This window comes from Phalacrocorax aristotelis, chromosome Z (assembly GCF_949628215.1).
Source record: "Phalacrocorax aristotelis chromosome Z, bGulAri2.1, whole genome shotgun sequence".
Lineage (NCBI taxonomy): Eukaryota > Metazoa > Chordata > Aves > Suliformes > Phalacrocoracidae > Phalacrocorax > Phalacrocorax aristotelis.
Window position 1 is genome coordinate 29,263,134 of NC_134311.1, and position 23,577 is coordinate 29,286,710.

The following is a 23,577-nucleotide window of genomic DNA, read 5'->3' on the forward strand; positions in this document are numbered from 1 at the left end:
AGGCTCAGGCTGGATAGGATGAGCCTCTGCGCTGCTGCTGCTTCCCAGGCGTTCTCAAATATCAGCCACAGCTCCTCTTGCAGCCAGAAGAGCAGGGACTGGAGCAGAAATGGGTGCTCTCGGAAGACGAACGCCCAGATGTGGGGATGGAGACCGCCCACAGGAGCCCTGGGCCCCAGCCCCGCACTCGATGGCTGCGATGGTGCAGGGTGATGGAGGTTGTGTGTGGCTGCATGTCCAGGAGCTGGGCCTGTCAGGTGGTGGACGACTGGTGGTGCTGCGGGCGGTGGGATGACATGCTCCTCAAAGTCGTCGTCCCCCCGCACCGAGTGCAAGACGGAGGTCACCCTCCTCTTGCAGAGGGGGCACTCGGGCTTGCTGTCTGCCCACCGCAGGATGCAGGGGTAGCAGAATCGGTGGAGGCATGGCATCACGTAGCTGGCCTCCTCCCAGCTGTCCAGGCAGATGGGACAGCGGTCCTCCAGCTCTGCGGCCATGCTCTCCACGAGCTGCGGTGGGCTGGGGAGAGCTGGCGGTGTCGAGGCGCTCCCTCCCACGGGCGCTGCAGCAGCGGGTGTCACACTAGCAAGGGAAGAGAGGCCAGGGTCATTGGCTGGTCCAGGGAGGCACGGTGGAAGAAATGCCCGGGTCCCTCCAGAAGAAAACCCTCCCGGCTCCCCACCCCTGGCTGAGGTGTCCCCGCACAGCTCACCTGTGCCGCTGCGAGCGCGTCTCCTGTGTGTCCCGGCTGCCTGAAGCTGGCAGGGTCGGGGAAAATCCTCTGGCGGCCCTGGGGTCGGGCACCGAGAGTTGCAGTGAACAACTGCCCGAGCACGACACCAGCACCAACAGCAGCCTCGCGCGACACTCCAAACCTCGCAAACTGGCTCGGCAGGAGTGCGGGCACAAGCCGGCTGGCTGAGACTCGGTGCCCGGCTATAAGCAGCGAGGGACGCCTTGTCACAATCCATCTCTGGGGGACATTACATTCCATTGCTAGGTGACATCACCATCCATTTCTCAGGGACATCACAATGGGCTGTTCTCACCAAATGGACTTCCTGTGGAAGAGGTCTTACCACTTCACATGCATCTGGGATTACCAAAATGCCACTGCCCCTTCATCCCCATCACGTCTTGTGCTCAGCATTGGCGTTTCATGCCAGGCACCAAAGCCCTGGCCGTGTCTCCCCAAAGTCTTGACAGGTTGCTCTGGCCAATTTAGACATTGCCAGGCACATGCTGCAAATGATTCTTGCCTGATAGTCTTCTATGATCGTGTGAGTGGCTTGGTAGGTGACAGGAGAGCAGTGGATGTTTTTCTAGACTTCAGCAAGCTGACCATGAGCCAGCACTGTGTCCTTGTGGCCAAGAAGGCCAATGGTGTCCTGGAGTGCATTAAAAGGAGTGTGGCCAGCAGGTCGAGGGAGGTTATTCTCCTCCTCTACTCCAACCTAGTAAGACCACATTTGGAGTACTGGGTCCAGTTCTGGGTCCCCCAGCTTAAGAAGTATGCGGAACTGCTTGAGCAAGTCTAGCGGAGAGCTACAAAGATGATCAGGAGACTGGAGCATCTCCCTTATGAGGAAAGGCTAAGAGATTTGGGTTTGTTCAGCCTGAAGAAGAGAAGACTGAGGGGTAGTCTCTTATCAATACTTATGAATATTTGAAGGGCTGGTGTCAAGAGGATGGGGTCGGACCTTTTTCAGTGGTGCCCAACGACTGGACAAGAGTCAATGGGCACAAGTTGGAACACAGGAAGTTCCACCTCAATATGAGAAAAAACGTCTTTCCTGTGAGGGTGACACAGCAGTGGAAGAGGCTGCCCAGGGAGGTTGTGGAGTCTCCTTCCCTGGAGACATTCAAAACCTGCCTGGATGCAGTCCTGTGTCCCCTGCTCTAGATGTGCCTGCTCAAGCAGGGGGGTTGGATGAGATGATCTCCAGAGGTCTCTTCCAACACCTATCAGTCTGTGATTCACTTAGTAACAACTTGTGACTCCCTGGGAGGCTGTGGGAGTCTTTCCCACAGGCTCTCCCCACACCCCAGTACTGCTGACCAGCCTTCTGGGCTCCCCTGCTTCCTCCCATAGCAGGTCACAGGCAGCTCTCAGGGATGTTCTCACAGGACCTCTGCTTGGTGCCCAGCAGGACCCCCAGGTTTTCTTCCAAGGTGCTTTCTAGCCAGGCAGTCCCCAGCATATGCTAGTGCCTGGGGTGCTCCTCCTGAGGTACAGGAGTCTGCACTTCCTCTTGTTGAACTTCATGAGGTTTCTGTCAGCCCAATTCTCTAGCTTTTCGAGGTCCCTCTGGATGGCAGGACAGATTAACCAGTCCTCCCAGTTTTGTGTCATGTGCAAAATTGAAATTCCACCAGGTACTGCCACGTAGCAGGCCATGTCCTACGGGTTTTTATTCTGTTCCAAAATCCATTCAGGTAAGATTTATGATTACTTTGTTGTGATTTGGTTTAGGCCCACATAGTGGACTCTTTACCTGGAGAGCCAAAATTATGCCCTTTGAACAATCGTGGTGTTTCAGTCTCTTTGCTTTTCACCAGCTCAGCCATTTCTGTCCTTACCACTTCAAAACCAAGATAAATGAAGTGGTCCTCCTTGACATATAAAGCAACTAATTGCAGCACCTTTTACCCAGTCACCTCCTGTCAGAAAATTCAAAAGTCTTGATTATAGCAGCTTCCACACAGAACTACTGTTGAACTCTCTGGCCTCTCCTCTTGAGTTGACGCTAGCCATTGTTTATCACCACCACTGTCTGGAGCAGTATCTCAGAAACCCATTGGGGCAGCAGGAGCATATTCTGTTGAAAAATCTGTGTGTTTGCTTTTTGGGCACTTGTAATTGTCAGCACATTGTCAGCATTCAGGCTTGCTCACCTGTTAGTAACAACCTTTCCAGCTGCACGGAAAGAGGGATTTCTGAACAAACATGGAAATGGAGAGAAGATTAAATAGGTGACAGCCGGTAAAGACAGGAGCAAGGCCAGAGTTGTTTTTTTTAAATTAATTATTTTATTTTGTGAAGCCAAGACGTATTTGTGGCTTGGGGGAGGGGACCCTGTATGAGTGAGCAGACACATGGTGTCTTATCCTCTGGGGAAACAGTTTTTCTTTATCTATACACTTGGATGCCTTGCAAATTTACTTTTCACATGTTCCTTTCCAGCCATATTCATAGACGAGTCACACGGAAGTCCCAAGGTCCTGACTATGCATGAAAAGACACTGCTTGAAATAAGCAATAGTATTCCCAAGCACACCCATTATGACTGTAGTTATAATGGCATGCAGGCACTTATTCCAGAGCAGATATGCTTTAGCAGCAGAGGGAGTAAACCAAGGACACACCTGCAATCTGAAATCGCATTCTGGTCCACAAAGGAGGAGTTATACCACTAAAGATAATACTCCCGTATCCCCCACCGGTAAGTGGGTGCAATGGGTTCTGGTGCATTTGGAAGAAAAGGAGACATTTTACTTGGTGCATGCCTTCTCAGCCCCAGCGGCTGACGACTTCTGCAGCAGTGCAATGTAGCCTCTACCCCTCTACAGCTAAGAACATGGCGACCTGCTCTGCACTTGGAAAGAAAAGGCACATTTCTGTGACTTGTAGCCCTAGCACAGACCAGGAAAATTATGTCAGTAGGGCTTCTGGCTGGGAGTCGGAGGTGACTTTGTGGTGTTCTTGGATGTTGGTGTTTTGCTCTGTGAGTCTAATAAAGACATGTAACATACTTGGGAACACAGGAACACCACCAGTGCAGGAGCTTGGGGCCCATCTCCAGCACAGACCTTGGCATGTGCTGCCTGTAGATATCTGTGATGACTTTCTGGCACTGCTGATGCCTTTAGCACCCTGTGGCTGGTTGTTGTAGCAACTTCTTTGGGTTAAGGCTTCCTCTGCAAGGCATCCATTGTTTGTTCAGAAAAATAACCTGTAGTAGCATTACCTGTGCTTGTTTTAAGTGCCCTATGTTCCAAGCCCTCCCCAATATTGCTTTTGAGCCTGAGTGTTAATCAGTCCTTACTAATATCTTATCTGGCAGACTGACATAAAGCTGGTTGAAACTCAGAGCTGGATTGTTTTGATTTTGTCCAGAATGGTGGCCAGACTGCCACATCTCCCATTTAACTTCTTGAAATAAGGGGTTTCAGCAGAACTTGCACCGAAGAGGTACAAGGCTTTGTCACTGGGGCCACACAAGCCCAGGTTTCACCTACACAGGGGCCTGAAATAAAAGAACCTGTGTTTGAAATGGGGCTAATACGACTTTTGTGCATGGTCACTGGTGCTCATGCAGAGGGTTGGAGTCCTTAAACAAAAGGTGTGAGTAAAACAGAGTTGTCCCTACTCGTGGTAGTAATTGATTTGTTACTCCATGATGTTAGCAAGGACTAAGGTAGAAACGCTAAGCCCTACCAGAGTACTTTCTGTCTTGCTAAAGTCTTTCTGCCAACAAACCCTAATAAAACTGCATGCAGCAATGGCAGCTGGAAACAACAGATTACACATGTTAAGTGACTTTGTCATGGCGCTGGCTGTCAAAACTTAGAAGAGATTGTGTTGTTAATGGCTGCCTTACCCCTGGGACTCACGATTCAGGGTGGACTGGAGGGGGACTTTAATCTGAATTGCTGTGTGATACCTGAATAATGCCTAGGGTCTGTGCAGAAATGGGCACCTACTCCAGGAAAGGCAGCACTGTCTGAACAGAACAGTCCTGGGTCTGGTACGTTCCCTGCTAATGCTGAAGGTGCAGAGGAGAAAAGGGGGAGCACAGGGGACTGTTCTAATAGTTTTCCATTATTCAGCACAGCTAGTTACAGCAAAATGCCTGACTAAGGCCAGTTTGTAGAGGGGAAAGAGAAGATTGCCAAGGATTTGGGAGTCCCCAGTATTTTGTGCGTTTGGGGCCAATCTTTTACATGTGAGGAAAGAGAAACATGATGTAGAGAGAAACATGTATAAACTCCTCCTTCCTGATCTGATTCTTAGCAGGTACCAGCCCAGCTGCTGATGCCAGCCCAGCTGCTCTGGTTTACACCAGAAGGGGCAAATCCAAACCACCCACCAGGTGGGCATTGCTGCACTCCCACACAGTGTGGATCAGGACCATGGCTCTAAAGTGACCAGTCACAGCTGGGAGGTTTCAGGCTATTCTTCCTTGTCCTCCCCAGCCCTCCCCCACTGCTTCTCATCCTCGGACTGTGCTCCATCCCAGAGAGCTGGGACACAAGCAGGAAGCTTTATTTATAGGGAAAAAAAATGTCAGTGGGGGCGGGCAGAGGAGTGTGAGTGGAAATGAGTTGTGCTGATAAGCCTTCTGACTGTATTTTATTTTACTGAGGTTCTTAACAAATAATCTTTATGAAATGCAAACCTGGCTTATCAGGCTAATGCAGATTGTCTGAAATCCTTATCTCCACGGGCCAGTTAGCTGGAGTGATCCCCTTTTCACAATGAATAGAGAATGAAGAGCTGCACACAAGCCTACCCCTCCCTCCTTCCAATCATTGCCATTTACTGGCAGTGAACTGAATGGCTCTGATTTCCAAACTCATAAATAACGCAGGGGCTTCAGAGCTGAGCTGCCCTGTGTTTTGAAACAGTTGTTCAGCTGTGCAGGGAGCCTGAGTTGGCCGGGGGGGGCAGAGAGGCAGGGCTGGAAAATGAAAAAAGGAAGTCCCTGGTTTGGTGTGCCTTTCTGAGAAGAACAATCTATATTTAAGCTAACTTCCCATGCTAGAGATGATAGCGTGATCTCCTCCCATGCACAGATGCATCCTTTCCTCCACCTGTTGTCAGTGGACCTGGCCCCTGACATTTGAATGTTTCCTTGGCATGATTTTTGCTCCATAGCTTTGTCCGCTGTGTGCTGGGGAGAAGCTGCTGCTATTTGTAGGTTGAAGATTTATGATGAGAAACATGCCCGCTGCTCAGGAGAAGGTTTTTTCTTCATTCTGTTCATGCTGTATATGTATATTCTGTACCTCCTGTGGGTCAAGTTTGTGTACCTGGGGAACAGATGACAGCTAAATAACTCTGCTGCCTTTTCTGGGGACAGAAGCATGGAAAAAAGTAATAACAGCTGTGATGAAGTTTTATTGTTCTGGCTGCTGAGCTCTGGGGAATATATATAAAAGTCTGTCTCTGGGAACACACAATGGAGCAAACAGATGCTGCTGTTGTCCCTGTGTATCTGTGACCTGTGACAACGTTCTCTCCCTTCCTGGGACATCATGCGATGACAGGTGATCTACACCAAGCCCTAGCCCTTTAATTCCAAAATAAAGAAGAGGTTTGCACTAAAGTGACAAGACCTAGTGAAGAAGGGGCCTGACTTTTACCCACTAATATGTGCAAGTTCCCTCACCTCTCTTTTGCCTCTTTCCCTTCTGAATATTTTTCTACTCAAGAGGCAAGGGTCTAGATTCAGCATCCTGTGCAAGGGGACCTCACTAAGCTACAGTTGTACAGAGAAATAAGGCTCTGTAGGAAACAGGTTTCCCACAGCACACAGCACAGAGAAATGCTAGTGGAGTTGCTGTTAGTTCCTCATTCCTTTTGATGGATTAGTTCAGGAACAGAGATGAACTTCTTCAAAGCAGGAGAGGTTTTGTGCCCCAGGATGCAGTTTATCCCTTTGTATTGATACTAATTAACTGCTAAATCCAGGAATATGAGTTACAGCATGGAAATATCTTGTTGGTACATCTACTGTGGAGGACGGAGTTACCGCTACCATATGGTACATTGGGCACCTTGCACAACATGCTACATCCCACAGGTGCAATTGCTGCCTAGCTTTTCACATTATGCAAGCCAAATCACATCAGCCAGCAGCTGGGAGGGGTTATAATTTACAGGCAGCACTAAGGTTTGAGCCCTGGTCTCTGTGCAACATACAGCAAAAGGGCAGCTCTCTATTGCAGCTGCTTGAAAAAAATCACTCAGTGGAGTTGACTGTGAATGTGCTGTCAGCACATGCAAAGTGTCATTTGGTGGCTGCTTCCTGGATTTTGTTCTTGTGCTTTTCCCCCAAAAGTCAGAATTGGTTTCCCCTTCTTGCTTCAGAAAAGGAGGAGAAATTGGAGAAACAAACTGGCAGGATGACTTCATGATACTCTGCAAACTCCCTATTTAATTAGACCACAACATAGCATTACTTTTTTCACACTGCTCTTAGCAGGAGTAAGAAAGACCCATTGCACTGCAAATCTGTTTAGGTGGTATCTATGAATGGCAGCTGTCATGCAGGTCTTCAGAGACCCCCAGACAAATACAGCAGGCATGAGTGAATATGTAAAGCAACACCAGCATCTCCAGACCTAGCCGTGAGGGTAGAGTGTCCTGCTGGAAACAAAGACTCACAATTAGTCTTGGGTGATTATATTGCAGCATTTCTACTGGAGGATTAAATTTCATTGTGTCTCTTTTCTTCTAGAAAGTCCAGTTTTTGTTTCCTGGCCTTACAGATGTCCCTTTGTACATGTCCGTGAAAAATGTCCAAATTCTTCTTCTTTCCCTGGCTTTGATGCGACTGTGTGTGGGAGGGTCCAGGTCAATTTACCTGCTGTTTCCATAATCTGGAGATCTTAGTCCCCAGTTCTTTCCTTTCTACAGTTATGTTTCTCAGCTTGGAGCTTCACTCCTTCATAATGGGTGGACATTTGAGGTGCACACATGATGCTTCTGTTAAAAACAGCAGCCAAACTCGTCTTGCCAGAATCTGAAATTAATCCATCTCCCCCTCCTTCTGGGAGAGCTTGACTTAGCCCCAGTCGATGCCCTTTTGCACTGCTGAGTTTTGTAATATGTCCAAGGAGCTATGGCATTCACCTTCTCTTCAGGTTTGGGTTTTTTTTTTGCCTGCCTGCTGAGTTGCTACAGAAGAATTAAGTACTCTCCTCTATGGGAAGTCTTGGACTGTGCTTGTGGCAGAGTTGTTCTGCAGGCTTATTCCTTCTCCCCTGCTCTAATGGGTCCTGCTGCCCTTCCTACAGTTGCCACCTCAGCCAAGTCCCTGGATAACGGGACCGTATGGCAGCTTGTGGGCAATAAAGAGATAACTTGTTGGGTGTCAGACTTCGCAAGCCCTGAGCATACTCATCCCCATGTCACTACATTGTTCGTGGGGGAGAGGTGTGGGCTACAGCCTGAGAAGTTCCCTGGTGATGTTAGACTGAGGGTTGGGACTGGGTTGCAACCAGTGGGGTACTGGTGAGTGCAGGACAAACTGTGCTTTTGGTTCTTGCATGTGCAGGACTCTCCTACCCAGCTCCTTTCTGCAGCGGGTCTGGATGGGCCCCACTGAACTACCCACAGGGAAACCAGGAGGAGCCACACAAGCTGGCCCTTTTCAAAGATGATGGCTGTTCCTGATAATGCCAACTGGCTCAGCTTTCATTTCAGCTTCCTGAAGACTAATGCAGACAGATCAATTAGGGACTGCACACAAGAAGCTGCAGCTCCTCAACCCTCCCCCAGATAGTAATAAAAATATGCCCCTGCTTTTTTCCTTCCTTGAAGTCCCCAGGAGAGAATTAGCTGGTGCTGCAGGTGCAGCCATCCCGCAGGGTGGTGAGAGCAATGAATAGTAAGGTTTTTAGCTCAAGCACACTAAGGCTGTTCAGCAGCCATTGGATAATCCTCTGTTAATCAGATTATGTAAATTACTACTTCAGCATCCCTATCCCATCTCTCGTCCCCCTGCTCTCCAAGCTGGAAATAAAAGGCACTCTAAAAAGAAACATTTAAACTGCAAAAAGGCAGCGCTGCTGAAAGGGGTGGGCAGAGGGTGCCAAGATGAGGAGCAGTAGAGCAGGGCTTTGTTTCTGTGCAGACGGGTGTTGCTGCTTGGCAAAGCAGTAGAAGACACCAGCAAATCAAAGGTCAGGAGTGGGCACTGACTGTGTATTAACAGTGCCTCCGTACCGGGTTAGGGAGGGCAAAGCTGGTGCATTCCTGAAGGCCAGCACTTTGCCCTGGGATGTTACTTTTGGTGCACTGAAAGAACATCCCTGACCTCCTTGGAGCAAAGTGACTTCCTGCTCTTTGTTTTGTCTTCATGATGTGTAATAAGTTTGTTCATTCACAGTGTAAAGCCCAGTGCCCCAAACAAGGTTTGGGTTAGGAGGTGCTGTCAGCAGTCTGGACTTGGCCACTGAACACAGGAAACAAACTGAATGAAGGGACAGATTATCAAAAATGGCCATTGAAGCTGTGTCTGCAAAGCCTGGACATGCAGGCACTGTATCACCTAAAACCTGCACTGTGCTTTGGTGCATGCAAGGAAATCACATCCCCTGGCTCTGGGTTTCATATAGGATTATATCTTCCTGGAACACTTCTCATGAGCCCAGGCAATAACAACAGCATCCTACCCAAGTTTCACCAGTACTTGGCCACCAAACATGGCTTATAGCACGCACTTGGTCTCTGCAACTGTCACGTTTTCATCCAGGTAGAAGCGGTGGTGGTTTCTTTACAAACTGGAGTAGAAAGCTGAGGAAGGCAAGAGAGGACAGTTACAATTAAAACAGAGGAGCTGAGAGCTTATATATTCTTTATGCAGCCACTGAAAGCCACCCAGAAAGCTAAGCTGACCTACATTTGCTGTGTAATGCTCCTGGCTGAAAGCAATTCCTTTTGTTTGTGACAAAGATGAGGCTGCCTCTCCCATGGCAGATGCAACAAACTGGAGATGAGCTTTTCAACCACAGGCAGGGTTTTCCAATGGACTTTTGGTACTCACAGATGATCAAGAGAATTTGTTCCCCAGTCCTTCTCCACACTGTTGGTCAGGCATCCTGATACTTACATCTCGTTCACAGTGGGTAGGCAATGCTTTCTGAAGGGCTACTCATGGGCTATTAAAAATATTGCACATACAGAGTTCAGACCCTGCTGGCTTCATGGGTCAAGCTAATCACAGGGCATGCCTCGGTTTCATGGGCTCAGGTGACCCAGTTGGGGTGAACACATGCTAATGTGTACACAAAGGACTTTATTGGTGTTAATGGAGCTGCTTCCTTGTGCTGTGACGTGAAAGGCTGGGACACCAGCTCTTCAGGAACTATATTCATGGTCAGGTGTGGAATGGAGACCCTGGTCCAAACTATTAGGAGCTTCTGGCTGACATTGCAAAATCATTTTGAAAATGCAAGAGGTCAGATATGCAGATTGCACAGTTCTCACCTTGAGGAATTTTGCCAAAAATTTGTCTTCCTTCTTCTGGCTGCTGTTGGCTTTTGTAGAGGCAGTGGAAAGTACAGAGATATATAGCACAGTTGTATGATGGAATACAGGTGAACCAAAAGAGTAATGGTTTGATTTCTGCATGCTGCGGATCATTGCTGTTCTACAGTAACTGATGAAAGTACATTAGCCTTACACCAGCTGAGCATCCAAAATACAGAGGTGTATTTAAAAACAATGGAACCAAAGCAATCAAGGCAGCAAAAATGTCATACATTCATAACAGAAAAAGTAGGATGGCAAAACTTTAAAAGTGAAGGAAGAAAGGTAACTTTCAGAGTCAGAATAGTTAGCAGATTTGGTTTTTTCTACGCAGAATGGTCTGTGTAATCATAATGAACTCCTGAGAGGCTGGGTTTCTTGGAGTTTGCATTTGCACACACATGCACTGTTGATCCTGCAAGAGGATCAATCTCAAACACCAACTATGGGACCTCTCCTTCGAGGATTTTGACCTCAGCCATTCCCAAGCAGAAACCTGCACTAAGAAGAGACGTTAGGAAGAGTCAGAGCAATTTCCCTTGTTCTTTGCAGGAGGTCACCTCAAAGAGCAAGCCACGTGGGTTCAAAGACTTGCACATGAAGAAAAAGAACTTGCCAGACTATGCGAAAGCCTGGTAACTCCCAATGCATCGAATACACATGGCTGAGGGTTGAATGTTTTGCGTGAAGTCATACTGGAATCTCTCAGTCCCTACTTTTTGTCATTAGTTAAAAGACTTCTGTAGAAGGAGCAAACACATCTATGGCAAAGACCCTTCAGGGCTTATAATGTGGCCAGGAAGATTTTCTTATATTCAACTCCACGTTTCTTTAAATCTCTGCTTTGAGTGATGCTTATGTGGTGGCCTTATTGCTGCATGCAACCTGGCTGAGCTCAGCATTTTGTGCCAATGAAAATGGCAACTGCTGATTCTCTGAGATGACTGCCTTGTTTTTCTCTATTTTAGGTGATTTCGAAAGAACTTTTAATGTCTAGGTGCATGTGTGTCAAAGGGAAAATGAGCTGCTTGTCTGCTCTGAGTCAAAGGTTTAGAGAAACATTAGGTTTTCAGTCTCTTTCTTCTGTGGCTAAACATTTTCTTCAAGGCTATCAGCAAGTTTCAGCATTAAAAAGGAGATTTTTTGGCTTCTGGAATTAAGCCGAAAAGTGTGGCCAGAATTTAAAGCACCCCCTGATGTGAGTGTTTTGTTAACACTAATAAGAGATTCAAAACGTTACAAAAAGCTTCAGATGATGAAAGTTTAATATTTCAGCCGTCTGCATGCAGCTGCTGTTCTGAACCTCAAATAGCCTCCTCCAGCTCGCTATATTCAAAATCTATTGATCTAAATTTTGATTTTGAAGGGCAGGAGCCCAGATGTGCATAATTGCTTCTTATTGTTCCCATCTGTAGAGCATGGCTCTGAACTCACAGCAATAATATGGCTGCGTGTTTGCAACCTCTTCCTGTCCTTTTTTCCGTCCATCACTTTCTGTGTGCTGCTTTCATCAGACTGAAAGGGGTCACCCCACCAAGAGAAAAAAAGAATTTGAACCCAGTCCCGTCTTCCAAAACCTCTGCCTGTATTTAGGCAGGATTCTCTCTGATTTCCTGCTCATCTGCAGGAGGAGTTTTGCTGGAGAAAGACAGAGTTTGAGGTCTGGCCCAGTGTGAAACACAACCCTTTTTTTTTTCATCTGACCATTATTCTATCTTGGAGAGGCTTCTTTTGGCCCTGGAAGCTGTGTAGCAGCAGGATAAAGCCTTTTGCTCCTTCTCGCATACTGCACACTCATATATGCCAGGAACAGCTTTTCTTCCTTTTAGGAAGAGGAATAACTAGGGTTACTTGCCTAGGATGGTTCACGGGCTGGAACGTTAAATGCTGGCATGCTGAATTTCGAAAAGGGACATAAGATACCCATTTTAAGGATGTTCACACTTTGCAGCTACCCACATGTTTTTAGCTTCTTCAAAGTGGCCAACTCTCACATTTTCTGCTTTGCAGAGCCACATGTGTAAATGCTGTTGCATAAATGACTGACAATGCAGACAGTCTGTTGCTTCACCCAGGTCTACAGGTATCTGTGGTGCTGAGGCAAGCGGATGAGCTGACTGAAGTGTGGCTCTTCAGAAAGCCAGTGCACTAAAAGTGAGTAAAGCATTGCCTCTGGTGGGAAGACATGCAGGGCATGATAGGAGAAATGGGGAAAGGCAATGCCCTCCAGAGGGGACCATACCTCTTCTCCTCTTCAGCCTCAGTTCTTACACATGAGAGGGCTGAGTCTACATTTCCTTTTCTCTCCCTGCTTTTGTTCCATCAAACTTGCCGAGGAATGTCTGTCTGCTAGGAAGAATGTGTAGCTGCCTGGCAGAGTGAGTCTGCATTTCAGCAAGGGCCCACTAGCACTGCTGCAATAAAACAGTGCTTTCCACGTCTGCAGACACAACAACTGTATGTCTCTAGTTACTCAGTTTGCACATGCAGTGCTCCCCACCCTCATCTCGTCAGTGCCACAAGGGCACTGGGAGTCTACTTTCTGAGAGAAGTATCTGAGGAGGGAAAATGTGGCCATTACACCAGCAAACATGCTAAATCAACTGCAGTCTGGACGCAGGAACGAGTTACAAAATATATTCTGTTTCCTCTTCACTTTTCATGAACTGATAATTGGTGGCTGCTAAAAATCAGACCCATTGCAGGTAAAGAACTGCCCCAGACTCCAAGGAAGCTGTCAGGATGGATCTCAGCAGAAATTTTTGTAAGGAAGAGCATGCCCAGGGTGTAATATTGCTTCCACTGCTGTTGTTCCCCTCTCCCTGCCCCTCGCTGAGCTATACTATCCTAGCAACTATGGATTGCTCTAGGGAAAAGTAATCCCAGGACTGCAGGGATGTATTGATAATGTATTCCCCCTACCGCCATATCACTGCCAAGTATGGAGAGGAAGGTGGATGAGATTGGTTTGGTTCACTGACGCCAAGCAATCACAGTTCAATAGGAAGCTTAATAAAGACGGTGAAGCAGACCCTCATGTACGACCCCTTCAGAGCAACCTGACAGGGTGGAAAGGCTCTTAAAGTTAACATAAAAGCCAGCATTCCTGTGCCATCTCATCAGCATTCCAAATAACTTGACACCAATGCCAGCTTGGCCCCTGCAACCTCCTGCCCAAGGCCTGACTGTGGGTGACAGCGTGTCCCAACAGTGCAGGAGGGAGTGCTGCTGTGCTTGCAGCAGACACAGAGCTTTGCTGCAGTGGCCTATCAGAGGAAGAAAGAAGTTGAGGCTTCAGGGTGCCAGGGGACAGTGGGGAGCAGGAGGGTGAGGGGAAGGTGAGGACCTCCCGGGTGCTGTGGGTTGCGCAGCGGCAGCTGGACTGCCACAGAGGTGTTCAGGTGGAGTAATTCCTCCGTACAGCAGGAGGGAGACGAGGAGACATGGGGATGTTGCTGAAACACTAAACAGATGTGGCGGTGGCTTTTCTGAAGCACATAGGAGGGGGTTAGGATGCCCCTTTTTCTCCTCATTTTTCACCAGTGAGGCAGGTTTTTCACCAGGATCCTGCCGCTAGAGAGGGCACGTTTCTGAGAGCAACAGGAGCAGGATCCAGCTCTCTTGCATGGTTACATGAGTGAGAATGAATAGGAGCCCATCCAGTCCCTCTCCCTGCAAGGACAGTCACTTTTCTGGCTGTGTATTTTATCGTCCTTCGTCTGGCCAGGTTTTGAAAGCCTTAGGCGGTGAAGTATTGCAAGCAGTTAGGGATAAAGAGTGTCATCTCCCTCCCCTTTCTGTACTGGCAAACCCACTTCCCTACTGTTTGCATGATGCCTGCAGCATCTCAGGGCAGATTTTCGGTAAATAATGGGTTGGAGGAATTAACAGGGAGGAGGGGCACTCCGCAACTTTCCAATGTAAATTACATGGAAATTAGGCTTCTGTGAGGCCAAAGGCCCCTCCGGAATAGGGCCTTTAGTTAACATAACACTTGTGCTAAATGAAGCGGTTGACATGGCTTTCAGGCTGTAGTGCCGCTGTTAATTTACCGTGTGAAAGGGCTGAACCTTCAGTTGAGCTCTGGGAGAACGACTTGCCCTGGCAGGGACCTGGGGTTGGTTCTCTCCAGAGAGCAACCACATCATTCCACAGCTGAGTTGTTAGTATTTATGGAGGCAATGTGGTTAACTGAAACATTTGCAATGCTTTTAAAAACCTGGTAGGTGAGCCCTACCTAGCCAGCTTGCTGGTTTGGGTGAGGTGGTCTGGGTAAGAGCTGGGCTTTCTTGGGCTTGGCAAAGTGGTGGAGTGTGCTTAAAGCTGTCTTATCCCGGAGGCAGGTTTTCCTGCCCCGTGACTGTAGGGGGGTGATTAGCTGAGGCCTCTCCTTCACCATCCCCTATTCCTCTTTAGTGTCCTTTTGCTCTCAGTGCATAATCAGGTCTCTTGCTCTTGTTCTCCCTATTTACTGCTATCTCCACCCAAAGCAAATTCCCAGCGCCAAATGGAGAAATGAATGGAGGTGCAGACAAGGTCATATGTGCCCCAGAGGCTTTGTATGTTTGTAACAAGGCTATGCCCTTGTTGGTTTGTGCCTGGGGTAATTTTGTGACTATTTTCATAGACTCGTAGAAGAGTTGGGTTGGAAGGGACCTTTAAACATTATCTAGTTCAACCCCCCTGCTGAGGGTAGGGACCTCTTTCCCTAGATCAGGTTCCTCAGAGCTCCGTCCAACCTGACCTTGAACACTTCCAGGGACGGGGCATCCACAGCGTCTCTGGGCAACCTGTTCCAGTGTCTCACCTATGAAGAGAGTTGTTACCCAGGGAGATGGGGAGGCTGGACGGACCAGTCTCTGTCATGGACAGAGATGAGTGTGCTCCAGTGAAGGAGATGGTGTTAGAGTGCAAGTTTTGTTGTTTTGCAGCCAGATGTCAGCTTGCTTGCCTGTTGTTGCTGAGCTGAGAGGAAGTTTTGGGTCCACCCCAGCACTGGAAAAATAAGTCTCAGTTTCAATGACCCTGCATCCTAGCCACAGGGCTATGGAGCTGGATCATCTTTGCTGTAAAAGCATGAATTAAACCTACCCTTAGCACACTGTGTGTGTCCCAAAGTGAAGGGCAAGCTTCCCTGGTGAATTGCCCTTGTGAATTGTGTGAATTCACACCTGCAGCCTCCTGTTGTCATGTGGACTCAGGCAGAGGGCCAGCACAGGGCTTGAGGCAGCACTGAGACTCCAGCTGCTGTAGCTGTCCTCCGGGCTGCAGAAGGTGCAGGTGACTCTAAGTGAAAGGGAGCTTTCCCCAAAAGAGGTAGTGGATGATTAATTTGCCTGCACATGGTCACACCCACAACCTCACCACACTTACTGTCAGAGCAGAGAGGGTCTCTCCTGCTTAGGAATGCAATAGGTACGCCAGCCTGTTCCTCAGCACTGAGTCATATTAAAGCTGGCTTTTGAATGAGCACTGCATCTCTGTCTCTGGAAACATTCACAAGCTCAGAGCTAACTAAATAAAAAAAATTTTTTTAAATCCCCCCCCAAAAGGAATAAATAAAGAGAAAAATTAGGCTCTTGCCACAAGCAGCTTCCATCCTTTCCAGCAAAGTGCACCTGACTTAACTGGAGTTGTTCTAAGGCTAGTAAGCATGGTCTCAGCTACCACCCCATACCAGCCACAGACAAGGGCAGAGGGCATGTGGTGAGAAGAGAAAAGGCAGGGTAGAGAGAATCTCCTGGGAGATGCAAAACAAGCTCCCTGGATTGCTAGGACTAGTGGTGACACGCGCCAGACAAAGGACCTGCTACTCTATAAATGAGGCAGCCAGGACCAGTGCTAGGCTGACTCCAGCGAGAGCAAGCTCTGTGGCCAGGCACTGCGAGAGCAGTCGGGAAAGAAGAATAGGAAGCATCCAATTTTGCTGTCCATTTGCCCGCTGACCAGGTTTCAGGAGCCACAAGCACCTGTGAGCAGAAAAGTAAGTGACAGTGGCCTCTTCTCTTTACAGCATTGCCTCCCCTCTGTTGGGCTTACTTTGCAACTGTCCTAAGAATGCCAAAGTTTTCTCTCAGAGCAGGGAATATCCTTAAAGGAAGGAATTTCTGCAATAGCCTTTTACCATCCACTGGGTTTTTATTTCTTCCCATGGCACCTCTGGATCTTGTAATAAAAAAGTTGAGAGTAAGGCACTGTAACAGAATAGTTAAGGAATGGCCACTTATAGGTGGCTGTGTTTAATCAAGCGAAATAACTGTGTTGCCCTATTTTTGTGCCTGGACTTTTAAAATTCATAGTATCTGCAGAGACCCAGTGAATCAGACCTCATGCCAGGAGAATTAATTGGTTTTACTACTTTTGAAAGAATTGTTGGTGCTTAGATGTGGAGCAAACTAATGTGATTTTAAAATCACTGCTCCTACTATCCCTAGATTTTCTTACATCATAACTGTATAATTACACACTAGGCAAACTCATTTATACCACTGCAAGGTGCTGTAAATCAGAGTTATTGCACTGGTGCAAGATGATTACACAGAGCATCACAGGCTCTCTGAATTTAGAACCAGAACTTAACAGAATTCTCCAAAGGTGTTTGGTATTTAAAACTAATTTTTTGCAAAAGCATAGATAATCATGTGTTCATTAGACTTTACTGTATGTTTGTGCACTAGACTGTGTGGAAATCCTATGACAGTGTCAGCAGGTCAAGATGTAAAGAAACAGTTTTAAATTCCAATCCTTACATATTTAAAAATAATCCCACTACCTTGTCATCTGTCTAACAGCTGATGTGCATGTAAAATACATAGGTACCTGAATTTTGCTCAGTTTAACAGTTCACTTTAGGAGGAAAAACTTAGAAATTTTATTCATTTCATTTCAGCCCGTAAATGTTAATAACTCTCAGATTTGTAAAAAAACTTTTGAAGCTGCCAATCCAGAACATGTTTATATTTCCAGGAGTAGCCTTCGGCATAAAGCTGTATTTGCCTGAGGAAGTTAATAAACAACGAACCAAGCATTTTTTTCTGAAGTAGCTGTCTCTATCCTTCCTGATTTCCATATAACAGTATAGGACGATATTTGATTTTTAGAACCTTTTTGCACCGTGTGTTTCTATACCATTTCACAAAAAATAACTAAAATAAGTGCAGCTTATTTTTACTGACTGTTTACATAAATCATTGAAGTAGTTGTGATATGAGCAGCTGATTCAAGAAATTAAGTGTTCACAGAGTCAGCATGCCAGGTGGGAGGCTTGGGGACTAAATGCAGGTGCCCACGAGAGTGTGGGTGAGGCAGGGATGATCTTCATTCTGATCTTTCTATCAGGCGTAGGCCCATGGAGGTTAGCAGCATGACATTTAGGAGAAAACAAGATTGCGGTCCTTGTCTTGCTGTGGTTTGTATCACACTTTTGGAAGTTATGATTTCCTGTGGCTGTTACGTTTCTCCGTGCTTATGGCGACCTCTAGTCTTACGCACAGCAGACCCAAATAATTCCTGGGGTGATACCATGGTGGTCAGTAGGCGGGTTTTAACTTGTGTTTAGTAGGGAGACAGGGCGCTCCATGCTGCCATCAGGATGCTGTCAGTCTTTCAGTCTTGCTTTTGCTGAAATCACAGAGAGATTTGCTATCAGCCTCAGAGCAGGCCTGGATAAAATGCAGAAGCAAATATTCTCTGGGGGTCATATCCAAACATAATACAGGATCTACCTTACCCCCGATGCAAATGTCCCTTACAGCACCGGGTTTTCCCTTCTGTGCTCTTAACAACTCCTGTAACAGTGTGAGCTGCTGCAGAGCAGTCTTTACTGAGCTGTAAGACACGCAGCATCTGGTCCCCCCTCCTCCTTTACATACCAGACGTTCAGTAAGGAGGATGTGGGCTTTCCTACATATGCAGTCAAGGCAAAGTTAAAGCAAATGGACAAGTTTCTGCTATTAGCAGCTACCCTACTGCCTCGTAGTGGCAAGTGCAGAGAGAGGCATGCAGGAATGAGTGCTGTAATGAGGTGGGAGCAAATATCTGTGTGGAACAGGGTTTTGTACACTGGGTCTGGAAAAAATGAGTCCCTGGAGAACTCCCAGAAGACCACCAAGCTGTTCTTCTCTGTGTTAACCCTGAAGCACAGGGATAGTGTCTGTATGTAGTGTTTGGGAAGTTAATTTGTCAGAGACTTGTTTTTAAAGGTAACCCACTGGAACTCTAGTTCTGACCTTGACACAAGAAGGCCTTTCTGGAGATGGGGCCAGGAGGACAGAGAAGCACTTTCCCAAGAAAGACTCTCAGACCTTCCTGAACAGGAAATAACACAAGTGCAATTTTAGCAAATTAAGGCTAAACCTCCTCGCAGAGTATTCCTTTCTCAGTTTTGCAAGCTGTCATGTCCATGCCATACGCTAGACCTCCATTTAGCAAAAGCTGTTGCAGCCCATGAGTGGGTTCTTTGTTCTTTGCAGAGCTGTGGTATAATCTGACATTACTGCAAAGGAACATAAAAAGCATTGACAAGAGGGGAGCTACAGGCAAAAAAAAAAACCCCAAACCAAACCCAAACAACAAACCTGCTTCCATGTGCAGAGTAAACGTTTCCTTGAGTAAACCTCTTAATCAGTGTTGATAAGTTCTTACCCATACATTTTGTGCTGTCCCATATGCCTGCTGTGTGGCAGCCTGTTGCTTTACAGACCTACCTTTCCCGAGGCAGCTGTAGGGGGAAATGATGTCAGGGCGTCCAGGTGGTGAAGTCTCCAAGCTAGGTTGATTTCTCAGAATGCAGCGGAGGTCTCTCCCCCACTGCAGATCTGCACCTTCTAGGAGGGCAACCAGACTACAAAGCTAAGCAATCCAGGGGCAACGCAGTGTCAGGCAAAAAAACTGCCTTTTGGAACTATGATCACATATAGACTAGTACCCCCAAACATGAAGGCTGACTTAAGCTAGAGACCTTTACAGAGTTGCTGTTGAAAACTCCAGTGATTTCCTTTTTCTAAAGGTTCAGCACAGTGTAGCTATGAGTTTCTGTAAATGCTGCCCTTCGACAGGAGGGCTCCCAGAAGCAGAGATTCCACTATGTGCATTTTGTCCCAGATATACAGACTCTAAAAAAGGTACATCAGTCTGTCAGCGCTGACTGGTTTTTATAGCGCTTTTGCTGCCCTGCTGTACTTTGTACCGTGGCATGATTGTCAGATAACACTCCCAACAGAGGTGTGAGGTAGTGAAAGGAGCCCTTGTTTACTCCTGAGGTAGCTCCTCTTCCCACATTTTATTTGAAATAAAGCGAAGCTCACTGCTGGTGCTAGGAATCACCCTGCAAGGGCTGGAAGAGGCTCTTCTCTTTCATGCCGAGCAAGGCTGGGCCACCGTGTGCTTGTGGCTTCTCTAACACATGCACAAAATACTTTCCTTTCTGCAAACCTTGCAGCTGGAACAAACTAATTACAGGCAGGAGGGACACAGAGGTGCCGAAAAAAAAATTGCCTGAGGCAAAGGAACAGCAGAAATTAGGACAGAAGTTCAATTCCCTGATTGCCAGCCCAGCATTTGGCTTACTGCACTGTGCTCTCTGTGTCCTTGTCCACCAGCATAGCTGTGGGATTTCAGGTGGGAGGCACTTGGGGGAGGGGTATTAGTGCCAAGATACAGGGAGGCAGTGATGATACAGGAGGCTGAGGAAAGCTGGGTGGGAAGACCCTGTAGCTAGAGGTGTGGTGCTCCTCTTACAAGCTGTCAAGCTGGGATGCGTTTTCCCTGCTCCTCTTCCTTTGGGCTGCAAGGGAAAGGAAGTCCTTGCAATCCAAGCAACTATGCAGGAAACAGAGCATGGTTCAGCTGCAAAGAGTTTGAGATTATTTCTCCTAGGGTGTGGGAGAACAAAATACCACACGTTATGGATAGGCAGTATAATGTCTTGTGACATCCATGCTCAGTCTTCCCCTCTGCATGGAGCTGAGTCCCATGCTCTGAGGCTTGCATGAAACTGAAGAAGGAAACAATGAGCTTCCTCTTTCTCCTCTTCTCCAGATCACACTGATGCAAAGTGAACAAGGCACAGCAGTAAGGGTTGATAGCTGGAGAGTCTTTGCTCCCTGTAGTACCTCGGGCTCACAAGCACCTGCCTAATACAGGAAACAGGCACCATCTGCTCTTCTGTTGCCATTTACTTAGGGGCTGAGGGGACTTAGCAAAATCCAATGCACTGTGTTAAACAACTAATGTTAGCAGGCACTGGGTTTCCCTAGTGGAGTAACAGTGTGGCACTGCAGGTTTACTAGAAGCACTCCAATTCTTGCTGGCAGCAGGCATCTGCTGTCTGATTAAGATTTGCAGGAGTAGGTCTCCAGTGGCCAGTTTCAACATGGATTTAACTTCATCGAGGTCAAAGGTATAACTTCAGGGAGGAACTTTCTCATCCAAGATCTTTATTTAATAGCAGCCTGCTAATTATGACTGAGTGCTGGGCTCCTGGCGAGTCCCCTGCCAGCCCTCAGACATTAACCGCTGGCTCGGGGGCCATTTGCTGAGGAATGTCCTAGCAGAGACGGTGCTTTGTGCTTAAGCTGCTCTGCTGCTGCCTGAATTGCTTGAATGGCTTTTGCACAGAGAGGCTGTGAGGACTGCTGCTACTCAGAGAGAGATCTTCATCTTTTCTATTGTTTAGTCTTTGTCTGGTGACACTTGCGGCTGCATTAACCACAGCCAGTATTCCCACCCCCCACCCCCCCCACCCCCTTTTATATTTTTCAAAACGGTAGGCGGGGGGGGTGTGTGGAAAAACCTTCAACTATCTGTTCGGTGGGTGGTGGCGTTTTGTTTTTTTCTTTCTGGGCGTTGGAGCAGATTCACTGCTGGGCTGGGGTTATTTCTTTGCACAATTCTCTTTACACACTGCGGATGCGGATCTTAGCTCACGAAACTGCACTTACCTACTACTTCTGGACATATCTTCTTGATCTGAGTTAAATCCTGTCCTCAGTGGCAACATTTTGCCCTTCAGAGTAATTCCTCCAGTGAAAATGGTGTAACGTTCGAGATTTGCATTCCTGAGAGCAGAATTAATCCTCCTGAATTTAAGCTACTGTCTTCCTGGGTGTCTTTATTGTCAGCTAAATGGGGGGCTGTTAACCTGTGGTTAGGGAAGGTGACCAGAAAGCACAGAATCCACGCTTGCAGGTTAATGAAATGTATCTGTCCATGATATATATAAACGGGTGATTTCTGTACAGATTTAAAATGGGACCAGTGGGATATAAGCCACACGCAGCCACCAGACAATACATATTTTATACAGTGCACCAGAGAAAGCTGAAGAATACATTGCTCAGATGTGCAACATTAGCAAAGACCTGAAGCTGCAAGTAATATATTGAAAGCCAAGCTTGGTGGGGAGGGTTGGAGAGAAGGAGGAAAGAGGAGGAAGGGAATGAGACAAAAGGAATGGAAATCAGATCCCTTGTCAGTAAACTGGCTGCATTTTAACTGTAAGGTGCTGTGGTTACAGGAGGGATGTGTAGGTGACGATATGAGAAAAGAAGCTGTGCTGAAAAATTACAGTTACTGCAGGATTGGACCGGGCTCGTTCTTCTCTTACATTTCTAGCTGAAACTCTGAGCACAACAACAGGAAACCTGCACAAGTAAAGCAAAAAAGAAAAGAGAAATTTAAGGTGGAGAGATGTACGGAAGTGGATTACACCTGAAATGAAGCTCCCCATACAGCCATCAGCACAAGAGGAGGCACTGGGAGAGGGAAGGAGCTGTTGTTTGCTGATCTTGAATAAATGTCAGAAATACAGACACACATTTTTGAAGTGTAAAGCAGGAGCTAGACTCACAAAGGCATCTGTTTGCTAACAAGGCTTGTGACCACAAACATAGTATTGTCCTTTCCAAAGGCAAGAGAAGAGAGACAAAGAAAGCATGGTGTGAAGGAGTAGGCTGGGGTTATTTTTCCACCAGTAATACAGCTAACAGGACAAGATGACATGTTCACAGCACCAGGGCTGGGTGCTAACCTGCTTTCCTGGAGTTTCTGGGGATTGTTTGCAGCAGGAGCAAGAGAAGGAGCAGACCGTCTGTTGGTATTTGTAGCTGAGATGTAAACGGGCATCCAGCAAACCCAGAACCACGTACCAGAATTACAGTGCAGAGACTGAAAGGCCTGGCAAAACACAATCCACCTGACCTCTTAGAAGAATCAAAGAAGCCCAAATAACTTTCCCTATGTTATAAAAAAGAGCTGCCTTTGTACACAGGTACATTTGTCTTAAAAAACAAAAAAGCAAACACAAAAAACAGATGAGAGGGGGAGAGAGAGAAGCAGGTGGCACTCTGAATTTCACATGGATCCAAGCAGCTGCTTGGAAGAATAAAACTCTAAAGGCAAAAGTTTTGCCTTGGGGAGTGAACACACCACAGTACAGAGGAGTACTGGAAGGCAGTGTTTAAAATCTGTTATCACTGATGTGGCAGCGTTCTTGCCAAAAAGGTACATGCCAGCTGTTTCATGTAGGCGTAATGTACCAAGTCGATTTGTTCCCATAGCACAAACCAAAAGTAATACATGGAGTAGGAGAATAATAATAATGATAATAAAAATAAATACTTTCCCCATTCAGATCAAGCAATGGGTCCTCAATGTAAGTCTACAAAAAATATGGAAAACTCTCAGCAACCTGAAATATGAGGGTTAGTTTTTTAAATGAGCCTCTCATGAAGCAAGGACATTTTGATGAGACGATTTTCTTATCCCCTAAAGGCAGAGTAGACAACTGAGCCTGACAGTAATTTCAGACTTCTACCAAAACAAAAATGTGTTAGACCTGTAAAGGCGGTGGCTGAGAGGAGCCTGTGAGGTATGGGTGGCATAAGCGAACCCATATGTAGTATACATGGGCACATCTGTATTAGCTGCATCTCTGACCGAGGTCTCTGAACATGGCTCTGACATAATTTACAATGCTGTAACTGTGTTTCCCTGGTGATTTGTAATCAGTGCTGGACTGGGACTTGAAGGAGCTGGGAGGGAACTTCCCTGTCTGACATGCATGTCTTGTCTCCCTGCCAGGGCACCCCAATTAACCTCTGAGTCACAGCGGGATTTTCTTTATTCACCCAGACCATTACCACATACTTTGGTGAAACCTGAGTGTCTTGCATGGCATGAGGCTGCTTCACACGGACACAGGATCACAGCTGGGCTGTCACCCCAAAGTTTCCTCTTTTTGGGGGTGAAGGTGCTATCCCCCCTGCTCCCCAGTCCCCTGTGGGGCTGCTGTAAGGATGGGTTTGCCAAGAATATAAAAA

The 23,577-nt window shown here is 47.1% G+C and overlaps 1 long non-coding RNA gene across 1 annotated transcript; it reads right to left on the reverse strand.

Moving 5' to 3' along the window:
* Positions 1-17,105: 17,105 nt before the first annotated feature.
* On the reverse strand, positions 17,106-19,420 carry LOC142050836 (uncharacterized). The gene is made up of 2 exons (XR_012658154.1): positions 18,964-19,420; positions 17,106-17,878 (listed from the first exon to the last, which is right to left on the reverse strand). It is a non-coding gene; the product is annotated as an uncharacterized LOC142050836 (long non-coding RNA).
* Between the last annotated feature and the right edge of the window lie 4,157 nt (positions 19,421-23,577).